The following is a 15615-nucleotide window of genomic DNA, read 5'->3' as shown; positions in this document are numbered from 1 at the left end:
TAAAAAGACAAGCTACCAATAGGAACAAAACACGTTACCCATATTTAACTGCAGCAATTCATATTCATAATCTTTTGGATTGTTTCCGTGAACTGTTTTCCTTGCTGTTCTACACAGGACACTACACTGGCAATACTACTTTTCCTTTGTGAAATAAAACGCACACCTCACAAAGAAATTGCTTTTAAAAAGCAAACCTTCCCAGAAGGCTTCTAATTTTTCACTCACTACTGTGCAAGCCAATGGGGGAAAAAGTTATTATTAATAGATGTTTGGAAAGTACTCTCTAGCTATAGATTCCTAAGTGCTTCCACATTTCAAGTACCTGCATCTGCAGATGTTTTGCTTTCAAAACACCTGTCAGGTATGTGTGAATGCTGCTCTCTCACCCACACAAACTGTTCTTCAAATCCCCAGCACTGAGTTTCTGGCACCTCAATTTCCTGTAAGTGTTTCACTACATGGCAAGAAGGGCAATACCAGAACAATTTGAAAAAAGATTACTCTAAGTAACTACCTTCTTTTTCTTTAGTGCTTGCTGATTCAAAGAGTGAAACTTAAAAAACAGCCCAAAAGTCACCTTTCTGGGAACAGAAACTGAAAAATCCATTAGCTATACATGTCCACACCAAACACATCTAAAAGTAAAGTTCTTTTATACAGCTGCTTTAGAGCCACTCAGACAACTCTTGTTTGTATGACAAAAAATCTGCACTGATCAATGCAGGACAGACCACTTTGCTGGTCTCCAACACCAAAGGAGCCAAAGTGCAACTTCTCTCTGGTGAAGTTAAGCTTTTCGATTTCTCAATGAGAGCAGCCAAAAATTGTGTGAAAGTCTTGGTCTCATATAGCTGAAAAGACAAGGTATATATAAGGTAAAGAGACAATGTAATTTTGTTATTGTAATGCAAAATGTCAGCCACCAAGAAACAATTTTGAAAAAGACGCTGAGAAGCCCCTTGTGAAGGGGCTCCCAATGAAATCTTGTCTCAACCAAAGACAGCACAGAGAAATTCACAGTCAAAGCTTGGATCCATCTTGCGGATGTGACAGCCGCTCACGGGGAGGTGAACGTTAAACAGATTGTCTTCATTCAAACACCGGGCCCTGCAGAAACGCAGAATATGTTCAGATTCCACCGAGCAGCAGCACTGCTTACTAGTTCGTGCGTTTTATTTAGAAGAAAGAACTTGCAGTTTGACAACTGAGAAAAGACAAGGCAGCGATCTCCTGCCAGATGGCACACTGAAATAACATTTTATGTTTCCTTAAGGCTGTTCTTAGACTGAGCTGAGATTTATCGCTGCATTTCAGTACACAAAGTGGTGCGATTTTTATGCAAAACCAGACTGAGAACTTAATTTCCTTGTCTACGTAGATCTTGCAGAAGCGATTTTGGCTTCATGAGAATGACCCTGGAGAAAGGAAGAACTGGGCAATCCTACTCTTAGTTTGTCATCTAAGCTTCCACGCGCAAAGATGCCACATGTGCAAGTCCTATTTAAGCAATCTTCTTAAATTCAAAGCAAGCAGATCTGATAAGAGGTTGCCTTAAGAAGAAAATACTTCTACTGATCTCTACATTAGCATCCCTAAGTCTTTGCCAGGCATTTGAAAACTGCCCCAGTTTGCATTCAGTGCTTGTGGAATCAAAGTGCACGCAGTCACTTTTCCTAGGAGGAAAAGTAAAAGATAAATACTTGTCTGGAGAAAGTTGGACACAGGGAATGGGGATATGCAGTCAGTAGATAACTGGAGAGATCAAAGGTCAATTTTTGCATTTTTACAAAATTGAGTTGAAGACAGACCAATAGATCAGCATCATGATGAAAAGAGAATTACATCGTGGATGTCTCACATTTTCCCTAATCCTACAGAAATAAGAAAAGGTTCTGTAGTTTTCCTTATAAAATATGAATGGGCTTCACCAGTATCTATGCTGAATCTCAAGTCTCACAATAACCAGGAAGAGGAAATACTACAAACAAGAGAAGTCTAATTGTAAACCTGCAGTCTCCACAGACGAGCTGCTAAGCTACTTTACTAGGAAGACTTTATATAGTCAACATCCAGTAAGCAAGACACTGAGATCTGGTATCATGAGAGCACCTAGACTCTTTCTCGCTCATACCAATCTCACTAGACAACATATCTAATACAGTTATCCACTGCACACAATGGGCACAAATACTGGAGACTTGGGGAAAGATGTGATAAGATCAAGCAAAAAGAAAACACAAGAATAATTTCATTATAAGGAAATAGAATAATCCAGTGTCTCACTAAAGAGAGAGTGAGACAGTGCACAAAACGCTGGGTGATATAAACTAAAATAAATCAAGATACCCCCCCTAAAGACAGAGGAACTTGAAGCATAAGAACTGCATCAGGAAGAATGAATTTTAGATGCAGTTAAGACACATTAGTAGTCATGTGCACTCTAGTAAACAGCAGGAAGAAAATAAAATGCAGTATGTCACAGTGGTAGAGATGCATCAAGAAGGGACAAGAGCTCTGGCACACTGCTGAGGAAAAAGGAAGAATTATACACATTAGATTTAAGAACATTCAATTGTCAGGGCTCATTCTAAAATAACTTGAAAGTGATATGGCTGGTGCAATTAAAGTTATGTTGAATTAAAATTCCAGCACTCAAATGCAGGTAGATATCTCCCTTATATATAATAAAGACTTAACTGGGAATTCAGATAGATAGAAGTTGTGCTTAAACATCCATCTCAATATGGTATTTTGATTTTGAAACACCTCTATGTACAATATAATTGCTACAGCAGGAAATTGTTAGCAACAGTCTTGGAGGGGAACAAAAAAATTAGCTTAAAAAGACGACTAATGGGGAATTTAAAATAAGGTCAGATTTTACTCTATGAATGACAAAGTCCCCAAACAATTTTTTGGAGGACGATTGGTTTTGCTTTTTAAAGTAAAAGCTGTAGAAGACATAAAATGCTAGTGAACTTCAGCATTAAGTCACAATCAAGTATCACACAGGTAGATTCACTGTACTGTGAAGCTAATACAGACATTATACTTAAGTTCATACAGAAACATTATCCACAATATAGGCCTATTTTTTTTCTAATTCCTCATGTCATTCTGATGTTTTTAAATGACAGCTGTCTCAATGCTATCCACTTTTCAGACCTTATTAAAGACATATTAAATGAAACAGAATATCTGCAATACAGTATTTCTTCAAATAGCTTCAAATAAGATGAACAATTCATTGCACAAAATTGATTATGCATTCAACATGGATTAAAAGTTGAGCTCAAAATATAACAACTGTTTTTAGGCACTGTACTCTTCTTAAAGAAAAACAGCTATCTGAAAAACTGTATGCATTCCAGTTGCACAGCAAGTTGTAAGATGCTAGCCATGAATACCCAGGACAACCCAGAAGGAAATGGAATTAAAAAGGAAGAAAACAAGTCTAAAATGCACTCATAAAAGAGTTATTCAGGTAAACCATGGTCCTCCATTTTTGCAAGGGGGTCTGTCTCTCTTTCAGAATGCCTGAAAAGCACATTACCTTATAAAGAAGGGAAGTTATCAAATGCAGAATCATGGTTTCCATTGTAAGCTTTTACTGACAATAAAGACATAAAACCTGCTGTGCTATCCATTGTGAATAAAAAATAATTTCAGAAACATTGAATTATTTTGCAGAATTGTTTAGTTTAGAAGAGACCTCTGGAGATCACCTAGTCTGACCATCCCTGATGAAAGCATCTAATCACGTCATCTAGGACCACACCCAGCTCAGCTCTGAATATCTCCAAGGGTGGAGAGTTCACATCCTCCCTGGGCAAACTGTGTCAGTAAAATAAGTTTCCTGATGTTCAGATGAAATTTCTTGTGTGTCATAATTTGTGCCCTCTGCCTCTTATTTTGCCCCTAGGGAGTACTGAGAAAAGTCCAGCTCCGGCTCCTTTACTTCCTCCTATCAAGTATTTACACACTGGTAAGATTCCAGGTATTATATTACTAGGTATCCCAGGTACTTCTACGCATTGATAAGATCCTCCGTGAGGATCTTATTATATACATTGACAAGATAAGCCTCCTCTTCTCTAGGTTAAAAAGTCCAAGCTCTTGCAGCCTGTCCTCAAGCCAGATGTTTCAGCCTCTTGACAATCTTTGCGTCCCTTCACTGGACTCACTCCAGTTCATATCTATCTTGCAAAGGGGAACCCACAACTTCACACAGATGTTCAGCCTCAGCAGCTGAGTAGAGAGGAAGGATCAACACACGGGCAATGTTTTACTTACTGAGATCCAGTATATCATTGACCTTTTTTGCCACATGGCTGCAAGTACAACAGACAGCTTCCTGTCCACCAAGACCCCAAGGTCCTTCTCATCAGATCTAAATCTATCTATTTACTTATCTTTATCTATTTAAAATTCATTTAAGAGAACTGCATCAGGATGCAGGAAGTCCTTTAAAAACAAGATGAGAAACATGAACCTGACATCTTCTAGAAACTCAAGCCCAGGTATGAGGGTGCTGGTGATGGACATATATGCAGAGAACATGCTTAAATAAAGATGTTTTGCATTTGTTTTTATGTACAAGTACACACATTAGAAAGAACTGCTTTGAAAAGTGGACTGATTGAAGACGTGCAGTTTACGTCAAGTATTCTAGAAACCTGGTGATTCAATATTATTTTGTGTAGCTTCAACTGCACATACATAATTTATTTTGTTACCAGTAGAGGAAAAAAACCACGTTCTATACACATTCATGATTTGTAAAACAGCAAGTACTAAGAATTCTCTCTCTAGAATTTAAGCCCTCCATGTTCTGAAAGATAATAATAGGTTTTAAAACATTGTCTCAAGTATTATACTCCAGATTTTATAAACTGAAAAGCAAAAATATCCCAAATCCCACAGCTATTAAAAATTGTTATTACTTTAAAGGAGAGGTGCTTCAATGTTACCTGTTGTAACAGCTGTGTTTTTAAAATGCGAAGTTATTTAAGTTAGAACTTCTTGAAACGCTGAATTAAGTAGAAATTGCCCCTTGCATCATATTAATCTTGCTTACTGAAAAACATTCACTATGATCTAGCATCAAACTTCCCCCTCTCAAAAAAAAGGAATTTAGTATTTCAACAAGTATAACATAGTATAAAGAAATTGCTCATGCAGCTGAACAGCTGTTCCACGGGTTTACCTCATGTGAGAAGTGTCTGAGTTTTACTTCTGGGTACTTACTAGGTTTTACTTCTGTTAATTGTGTCATTGAAACAATGGTCAAAATACCTCACTTGCATTTTGGCAGCAACCTCCTGTCTCCAAATTTCGAGACCAAAAATTGAGTTTTTAAGGGTCCTAAGATTATTTAGCACCTTAACTTAAAAATGTTGATTTCTTTTTTTAATTGTAAACGTCCTTAAAGTGTAATACATACTTCACCAGATCTATCCTGTTGTTGATTGCAGCCCAATGGAGAAGTGTTACGTTTTCTTTGTCTGGTTGTCGTACGTCATAACCTGCTTCCACCAACTCTCTACATCGTTCATATATTCCATACCTTAAAGAAGAAAATAAGATTTTTCAAAGTTATTATTTTGCCCAAAAATGCATTTGGCAAACACTACACTTATAGTCACAATACAAAAGCTTCAACAGAAGAGAAATTAAGCAGAAACATTACTTTCTGTTTCTATATGATTATGGGTCTCTTGCAACAAGTTTCAACTAGCAGAAATTATATTAACCATTTCATGATTTTACAGAAAACTTGTCTCCACAGCAACCTATATAGTAGAGCAAGGCAAAACACAAATAAGTATTAAATCAAGTATAAATAAAACTTCTCTTCCCAGGGATTCCACTACATTTCTTTTTTTCCACCTCTGTTCTTCTTCCTTTCCATCTCTTGAAGACCAGAAGAGCTTAGCCAACTGGTTTGACAGTATCTTCCTAAAATTCTGATTACAAGATTATCAGATCAATTACAAACACTAACAGAGCTCAAACATGTCCCATTTTTCTTCTCAGATAACAAAGAGTGATTTGTCTGATATAAATTAGTAACAGATACTTTTTATATTACTGCAAAATTCTATACTTTAATATTAAATTAATTACTTAATTAAAGACTACTATTAAAGGTGAGCTACCTTCATTTGAAAAAAATTCTGCATACACTTTGAAAGTTGAAACAATTCAGAAAGCATAATCATCACTTAGGCATCTAAAGTAGGACTAACTCCAACATTAAATACTGTTTGTCTTGATGCTTACACTGTTTTACCACCTATTTTTAGTGGCAATAAAAGAAATGCAGAAAGGTACGCAAAGATTACATTTCAAAGTCTGTACAACCAACAGGGATTTCTCAGGTCTACACGGAGGAGACCGATGTGTGGGCAAACCTCAAAATCAAGATAAATGCCTTGTGACATCTGACTTCTGCTAGAGCACAATGTTAACAGCTTCTCAAAACTGGAATTTAAGTCAGTTTCCTTGTGCTGCTTTTATGTTCTACTTTCTGCAGAAGATGCAGCCTTAAGGCTCCTTTGCTCCACTTGATCGGCTTGTGTAACTCATGCCAAGACCCTTCTTCCAGGGTAGTTATCGTTCTTATTTTTTCTTTCATGTATATGAATAGATCCTCAATCTGGACAGCACTCCCACAGTGAAGCCTCAAATGGCTCAAATCAACAAACCTCAGGAATGCTTTCCAAGCCTATCACAGGCTTAAATCACATAAATTAGTTGGATGCTATCAAAAAAAGAAGTGTTAGACATAACAGTTTACTTAGATCACCTTGTTTTCAATTTCTTCAGAAATTATGAAAAATGCTAGAGATTGCTGTTAAACCTATGATCTTGCCAAATATTACAAAAGATCAGAACAAAGGCTATTGCGTGCAGTACACACCAACTGGCAATAAGCCTACAAAATTTGGTCCCTCAGACTGAGTAAAAAAGCAGCAGTCATGAATAATTTTGACAAGAAATTTCTGGCTTTAATCAGTTGCGGAGGGAGAGAAGATGTTTGGTTTATGAAGACTTAAAAATATGCAACTGGCTAGACAAGATACACATACTCAGACACACACAACTGCCAGGAAAACTGATAAGGTTTTACACCTGGCCAGTCCTAAGGCACACCATCTGCCAAGTCCCAGTCCAGATCAGCAACGTGGCCTGACGAGTGCCCGTTCAAATGGCTTAACGCATCCTATTCCTGACTTTCCCAACCTCAGCTGAAGGGGCCACTGAAACAGGCTAGGACTACTAGGGGCAGGTCAGCCAAGAACGAGGAGTGAGAAGAGAGAGCAGAAGAGACTAAGGAAAAGACGACTTCTGAAAGCAAGACAGTAACTTTTGATCTTATAGTAGAATGCTTAGGGGTGGAAGGGACCTTAAAGATCATCCAGTTCCAACCCCGGCCACGGGCAGGGACATCTCCCACTAGACCAGGCTGCTCAAAGCCCTGTCCAACCTGGCTTACTACAGTATCATATCAAACCAGCATAGTACAATATCTGGAGGTAATCTGGAAAGCGATTCATATAGAACAGTAAAACACCCTTTGGTTGGCAAGCTGTTCCACTCCAGTCAGCTGTTACGACAACCCTTCCTACTGCAGATGAGCCTGGTGCCTTCATTTAAACAAATAACTAAAGCCATAATGTAAGAAATTACTGGCCTACAGCCCTGCTATTAGGTTTAACAGTCACCAGCTAAAAAAAAAATGTACTGCCTAAGGCTGAGTTTAGTTGACTCTCATCCTGCTTAAATTAGCACTACACAAGAAGCAGGAATTATATTAAAAAAATATTCTAAGTTATTGGAAAGATACAAAGAACACAAGAACACAATAACACTACCTTGCATAAAGTATAAGAGGCAATCATGTAAATTTTTCAAGCAGTGCATTAGGATTTTCCTTACATGTACTGGTTTTGACAGGGATCATGTTAATTTTCTCTATAATAGCTCCTATGAAGCTTCATTTGGATTTGTGAGCAAAAGTGTTGATAACATTTTAGCTATTGCTGAGCAGTGCTTACACAGCACCAAGCCCTTCCTGCTTCTCATACCGCCCCACCAGTGAGCAACCTGGGGGTGCACAAGAAGCTGAGAGAGGACACAGCTGGGATAGCTGACCCCAACTGACCAAAGGGATGGCCCATTTCACATGACACTGTGCTAAGCAATAAAAGCTAAGGGAAGGTGGACATTGGGTTTTAGTGTTTCTCTTCCCAAGTAGCTGTTAGGTGTGATGGAGCCCTGCTGTCCAGGTGATGGCTGAACACCTGCCCGCTGATGGGAAGCAGTGAATTAAATCCTTGTTTTGCTTTGCTTGCATGCACAGCTTTTGTTTTCCCTATTAACCTGTCTCTCTCAGTATCCTTCTGACTCATTTCCCGATCCCACTGGAGGGGCAGTCAGCAAGCAGCTGTGCGGGGCTCAGCTGCCTACCTGGGTTACCACAACGTAACTATTGGTCAGGGATGGCAAACTGTACAAATGATTTAGATAAATGTCCTAGCAAGTTAAATACACAACAGAAAATGAACCTCCTTGAAAATAACCTGTTATAACCAGTCAAGTTTTTGTTAGACGATGTTACCAAGATAAGTATAAGCAACCCGCACTGTCAGTCTCAGAGTGGGGGGCGGGGGGCACAGGGCACGCAGTTTGTTCTTTGGAGTTTTAGTGGTGTTTTTTTGGTAGGGTTTTTTTATTTTATTTAAAGCAAATCTCTAGTCTTACAGAAAAGATGATGCTGCTTGCCAAAAAACTTTGCTCAAGAGATATGAAAATGAAGGAGAGCTGTGGCAAGCACATGAATCAACTGCAGCCTGTTGAGGCAGAATGCTGGCACCAATGCCACAGCAGAAGCTCTGATACGATGCTCTAATTATGCTCCACTGACGTTCACAAATAATACCCTCTAGAATTCACCCTTATGCTGCTGTGAGGCCCTAGTCAAAAACTTCTACATGGGTTCAGATACAACAAGAAGTAGCAGCAATGGATTCCTTCTCTGGGCTTAGCACCACAGACCTCCACTCCTCCTCACTGGAAGGCAAAGTGCAAGTCACAGACATTTCCTACTCCTTGGCCACAAAACAAATCATGAAGTTCTGCAATACATCAGAAGAGCCTTCCCAGGAAAGCAAAACGCTTCCCAAAAGTTAATCTGAGAATTATGTATACAGCAATTTTTTATTTAGGTCACTATCAGTTTGTCTGTTTCTAGAAATTTAGTTTGATACCCTGAACTCAATCATAACTGATTACAAAAGATGTAACATCAGGTGTAATTCAGTAACTCTTCGATTTATTAAGTTGTCACAAGAGGACTTAAGAACTTACACAGACAAAATCTGGCTGGCAAAAACGGTTAGGAATTTACAACAATTTGCTCCCCTTCCTGGAAACATCAGGCTCTCTACAACTAAACAAAACACTGGATCGGATGCAGTCATGGTTTCTTGAGCTGTGCCCTAGAAATGCGGCATTATTCTCTCACATACTACCCACAGTCCTCTTCCATCAATTCACTGCAGCTGACTTCACCTTGCCTTCTCCAAAGGTTCATGACGCACCATTAGACTACAAAATGAGAAAGTAATCTATCTCAGACATTCAGCATAATTGTGCTTATCATGTTGTTATATGCCCTTCAAGAAAGACGAACATAGGAACAAATTTGAATCCTCATGAGACTGATGTATTAACCTAACAAATTTTCAGCATCTGGGTGAATTCCAGAAGGTCGAGCTGTAAACATCAGTATGGAGTATAATTAAAGATACCAGTGAGCTTGCCTTGTTCTGAAATAAATGGGACTAGTTCTTTCAGGGCAAAAATAGCATTGTGCAAGCTCATTTCACTATCACAGTCTCTAAGCCACTGGAGTAACCAACCTGTGACATTTTATTTGTCATCGCAGGTTAAAAATATTCTGAATTTAATACTTTCAAAAAAAGTATCCCAGAAGCTTTTCACATTTTAAATATGTAATCCGTTCTTAAATCTTTTGTCTGCAAGCACATCGACTCTTGGAAATAGACACTGCCGGCTTTGCTGCACGATTAACACAATTTGGCCACAACACCAGGAAGGAATCTCTCTTCAGTGAGCATATCACCATGCCAACAATCAGCAGGTAAGCCAGGAGCTTACTCCCTCATCTCACTATCATAACTCCAATCAGAGCTGTTTTAACTGGAAATGCAATCAGTAGAAAAGTTATCTTCTGAAGTCTTACTCCCATGAATGATGGTGGTTAAATACTAGCAACGCCTTTCATACATTGTCGTGTTTTTTGTGTTACACATAAAGTTTTGTTTTCAACAGCAAAGGGTTAACTCAAGAGCTGCTTAATGAACAGTTAGCAGTGATATTGAGAGATAAGAGAAATTCAGTCCTTGCATATGTTTCAAAGCCTCAAATTGTCTAGACAGCTATGGCTATACGACTGGTGTGGTTAAAAAAAAATCCCACCCTTCCATGCAAACTTCAGATACATCTCACTTTCAGCAACAGGATCAAACTCCATGGGCATAAGTGACCAGGCATGAAAAATGTGTATCTGTGTCACAGTCTGCCCATCCTCTCCTGTGAGTAGCTGAAAAAAGTCAGCAGCAATTGTTACTTTGGCCAAACCGCACTAATTTGAATTATTCCATATGTATCTTTTTTCTTATCAGTTACCCTATGAATGATGAGAAATAGTAAGGAGAAAAGCATGTTCTCAAATGTATCAAACAATTATTTTTCCTGAGAAAAATTCAGAACATCTCATATTTCCTGTTGCACTACTTCATAACACACACGATTTCATTTTGAATTATTTCACTGAATAAAACTAACAGAAAAGTTAATCTTGCAGTAATGAAATTGTAACACTTGAGCACAAGGAATCAATCTTCCACAAGTCACAAAAGCACTTGTTCCTATCATTAATGTTTAATATCCATGTTCATAATGGTTATTTAACACACTTTCAGCATAGCTGAAATTTGCTCAAGTTCAAGCAGAAGGTGCCTATTCACTCTTAACAGAGCTGAAAATCATGACACAAGGATTAATGTGTCTCAGATTTTGTTCTCCTAGTCATAACCCATCATATATTTCTCTACCTGTGAATATCAGCTACTTTTCCTTAGCTCCACGGCTTAAAAGATTTAAAACAAAACAAAGCAAGCAACTTGAAGTTATGTTAAAACAGTACTCTTCCCAAGACATCATATTCCAAGTTACAACTCCAGACTCAGATGACACAGGGCTACTGGTGTCAAAAGAGATCAAAATAGACAAACCCAATATATCTCCATTAAATTTCTCTTTTAAATCACTTATGACTTTTCTTACAGGACTCCATTCCCTTGCAGCTTCAGTGAGAGCACTGAATGATACCACAGAGGAACAAAAACAATGCACAGCACACCCTCTGATTTTGTAAAGCTAGAAGAAATTCAAACATTTTCTATGCAGTTTTAAGTGACATTCAGTACTAGCGTGCCATGTTCCTCTATTGCAACAGCAAAGCCAAGAAGGGATTTTTTTTTTTTACTACAGCTTTGAAAACAGATATTCAAATACATTTGAGTGGCCTGCTTCTGCTTCCAGAAACACAGTGGAAAGTCCATACGAACCGAACCGTTTTGCTGTAACTGAATACAAGATGCCAAGAGATTATACACACATTGTAACATCTGCAGGATGAAGGGCTAAGACAACACTACATTTAACACTACCTACATGCCCTTGGACATGTTTACAACAAAGCCAATGAAAAATGTCCTTTATATCAATAGATATTGAAACCAAACACTATGATTTTTAATCCAGCACCAGTTTCTGCAAAATAAACACAGAGAGAGACTATTTTTGGTACAAAGTATGCCTAGGCCTCCACATCTGTGGGAGAATTTATCAGTAACTTAACAAGGAAAAAATACAAATAAACTCTTTGCAATGAGAACATCTGCTGAACTGCTCTCTTCTGTACAAAGTCTTAATTTGATTGCAAGAGGTTATTAGATTTGTTGCTCAAAGTGTATGAGCTTCTTAATTTAATAAGTGTCCAAACAACAGACTAAGAATATAAAGCACACAAACAGTTCAACAGGATATGAAACAACAAACAAATACTTCTGGAAAAATTTGTGGTGTTTGCAAGATTTTATTTTCCCTTGCTGAAAAACAAAAGCAAATGCATTATTTTACTAACATTGTTTTATTTCTCTGTAATCAAGTGCCAATAAACTCATCTCAAAATAGACTTCTACAGTCAAACAGCAAATATAAAGAACAGATGAGTTTTAAACCTTTTCATTCCATTTTTCATCACCATCTTTAAAGTTTAAAGGAACTATGTTCCCCATTTTCATGTATGTTATAACAATAAAATACCTAGTTACTTTCACTGGAGACACTTATAATAAAGTGGCACATTGAACACCAAGAACAATTACGAAAAAAAAATTGAAATTATTCACCAACTACTTACATGATGTGGCTAACTGCTTCCTGCTTGGATTATCACAAATTTAATAGCAAACAATTCTATGCTGTGGTGAAATGCACCTTCTACCTGTCAAGAAGCCTGCAATTTAAGTGATCTTACATGAAATGCCAAATCACTTTGGATGACAGATCAATCTTTAAAAAAAAAAACAACCACAAAAAAACCAAAAAAAAAACCAAAACCCAAACCAAAACAAACCAAGAACAAAAATCCAAACCAAAATCAAAACCAGAAAAAGACAGCTAATTATAATAATAAAGTTGTGTATCAGACTATTCTGAAGACTGACAGAATTTCATTTGACAAGTGGCAAGAACCGAGCTACCATTTGACCATATCACACTAAAAAACCCTGTTATGGTCTCCTGGGCTGGTTTTGAAGTGTTCTGAAAAAACCCATCTGTGCTGTCAATGCCATGTTAAACACTACATGTCCGGACTTGGGAAAAAATCCACCCAGACTAAGAGACTGAAAATAATTCTTATTCTATTTTGCTACATTTTGCTTGAACTTACTGAACAGCTTGGCAGGGGGGAAGTTCTGAGAGACAAGTGGCCTTTTTATACAAAACTTTGTGGTATCTTGTTTACTTTTTAGTTCAGTGCTAACACAAGTAAAGTCAGCAGCTATTTTCCTCTAAGTGAATATTGATTTTTGAAGGACAAGTGGTAGAGGATAAGATCACCTACTTTTCTTTTATATAAAAGAGAGGTTATTTTTCTACAAAAGTAACTACAACATTTCAATAGGAACTGTGTATCTTTTTAATTATTCTGAATTAATATATTAACAGCATTATTCACTTTATTGCAAGCCTTATGATATTTTGTGGGTTTATTTTCTGCCTTAAATTTCAGAGATTTTTGCCTTTAGGCCATATAACATGGCCTTCAAATCACAGTTAAGACTTAAAATAAAGGTGAATTGTCCCTCTGGTCAGGGAAGTGCTGTCTGGATACCACAACTTGATCATATATCCAAGCTGACGGTCCCCCTTCCCTGCCATCTTAACCATTAGGGCTATGATATGGAGCCACAGTCCTCTCTGGCAAGATGTCATCCTCTCTGTAAATCACATGTCACCATGGCTGGGAAGGAACATAACAGATAACTCAGTGTTGTTGATTCTTGTTCGAGGAAACCAGAAAATAATTATAACAACTCAGCTGAAAGCATAGGTCAGCCTAAATTTGAGGGCTAATGAGGACAAATGTGGCTTAGGGTTTCAAATGTGCAGTGAGCATACAACAATGGCAGCATTCATATTTCCATGCTTCTAAGAAGCAGCTAGCTCGACACTATGCCAATATTTTCATTTCTAAAAATCCCCTAATATAAGGATTATATATTGTAGTACTACTATTAAAGTATTTGAAGCAACAATTGCAGAGTCAGTGAACACCTATTTTAGGAAGATAAACTCAACTCAAAAAGAGTGAAGAAAAGCAGGTACTTCCTAAACCTACATGGGGCCTGTGTCACATGCAGAGCTGCAAAAAAAAAAAAAAAAACAACAAATTTTCTTTTAAGAAGAAAAAGGCAAACAGCAAGATATAAAATAGTTTAAGCATACAAATTAACAATATAAAAAAAATAAACTCTTGCAAAACTCCCTATCATCTCAGCTCACTGAAGAAAAGCGATAGTGGTGGCTGCTTCTGGATGGTAAATAGTAACAAGGTAAAAAGCTTGAGAAAGTCTTCAGAGTTAGTATGAACTACAGGACCACATAGAAGACAAAGCTGTATAATTCACCTGCACTAAGAATGCCATCACTAAATTTGCGCACAGTTCACTCCTACAATCCTTTCTCAGCAATAAACTGTTTCATAGCAGCACTGAAACAGCAGAATCAGTGACAATGAAGGCAGTGACACAGAGACACATTCCTTCCAACCTATAAATGATGACAATAAATCAAGGAAACCCTCATTTCTGCGTATCAATGTTGCTCACTTCCCTCTTAAACATCACCTACAGAAAATAAACATCAGTACCAACAGGAAGAAAACCGTATGATGTCTTCCAACAATCCGTCTAGCAACCACCTATATTTACAACTTACCACAATTCCTCCTGGGCATTTTCATACAGTGCTCGTGAATTTGTCTGAACAGTAATTTTGTAGAGTTCATTTCTGAAGTCTTCCACTACTGTATCTACAAATACACTTCACCTTCCACCTCATGCAAATAAAAAAAAACTAGCAGACACAAACAAATCTAACACTCAAAAATAAACTTACTGTGTGGCTTTGACAATGTCCCAAGTGCTGTAATCATCAATGTGGCTTTTCCGTCCAAGAGATTCACTATATCCATGGTTGTAATGGCTTTGAGGCTTTATTTCCTAAAAAAGACAAACTTGCTATTAAAACAACAAAATCAGCATTACTAAAGTTTCTCAGAAATAAAAATCCTACAAGCAAAACTAAAAGCAGTACCCAGTCCAATAAACTATAAAGCTACCGAAATCTGAGGGTGGTAAGCTGACTGGCCACATTCGTACATTTTGCAAAGCAGGTCACTGTATTCCCTAATATAGATTTCAAACATCTTCCAGAAAACACCACTTGTAATAGCAGAGTTCTGCCAAATCCTATGCTGGGGTATAATTTTAGAATACTGAAAAAAAGTAACAGTAGTTTGTTTTGTTTGTTTTGCTTTCATAAGCAACATAGCATAGCTAAAGAAAGCTATTGGCCACAAATGGACAAAGCCTCACCCTGCTACTACAGATAAGGGTTATACTTCAATTGGCATAGTCAAATACCTTCTAGAAAATAAATAACTGGGAATGACTAAAACCAATTACTAGAACCTACTGATACTTTATTGAATATTCTTCAACTCTAGTCCCAGCTTCAGCAGTGATCTATATACGTTTAACCTTTGGGTCTCAGAAATAAACGGCAGGACCATGACACGTTCTTCACCAGATACAGCTCCCTACAAACTTAATCCTATTTATGAAGAGCAACACACTTCAACCCTTAATGCTTCTCTTGGTGGAATTTATATTAAAACACTGTATTGACAGATCACTAGGTCAGCAACACATCATTTTCCTCTACAAA

At 37.6% G+C, this 15615-nt stretch overlaps 1 protein-coding gene across 1 annotated transcript in view; it reads right to left on the bottom strand.

Annotated features, from left to right (window-relative positions):
- Positions 1-14884, bottom strand: part of LOC104548119 (palmitoyltransferase ZDHHC17) — a gene marked incomplete at its 3' end in the record, with an annotated part of 33585 nt that extends 18701 nt beyond the window's left edge. The window contains exons 1-2 of the mRNA XM_010194043.1: positions 14785-14884; positions 5447-5569 (exon numbers count right to left, since the gene is read on the bottom strand). The remainder of the gene's footprint in view (positions 1-5446; positions 5570-14784) is intronic.
- Positions 14885-15615: the final 731 nt, after the last annotated feature.

Source organism: Mesitornis unicolor, unplaced genomic scaffold, assembly GCF_000695765.1.
Source record: "Mesitornis unicolor isolate BGI_N332 unplaced genomic scaffold, ASM69576v1 scaffold30701, whole genome shotgun sequence".
Lineage (NCBI taxonomy): Eukaryota > Metazoa > Chordata > Aves > Mesitornithiformes > Mesitornithidae > Mesitornis > Mesitornis unicolor.
The sequence above is the reverse complement of the archived record's forward strand: the minus strand, read 5'-3'. Positions and strand labels throughout refer to the sequence as shown.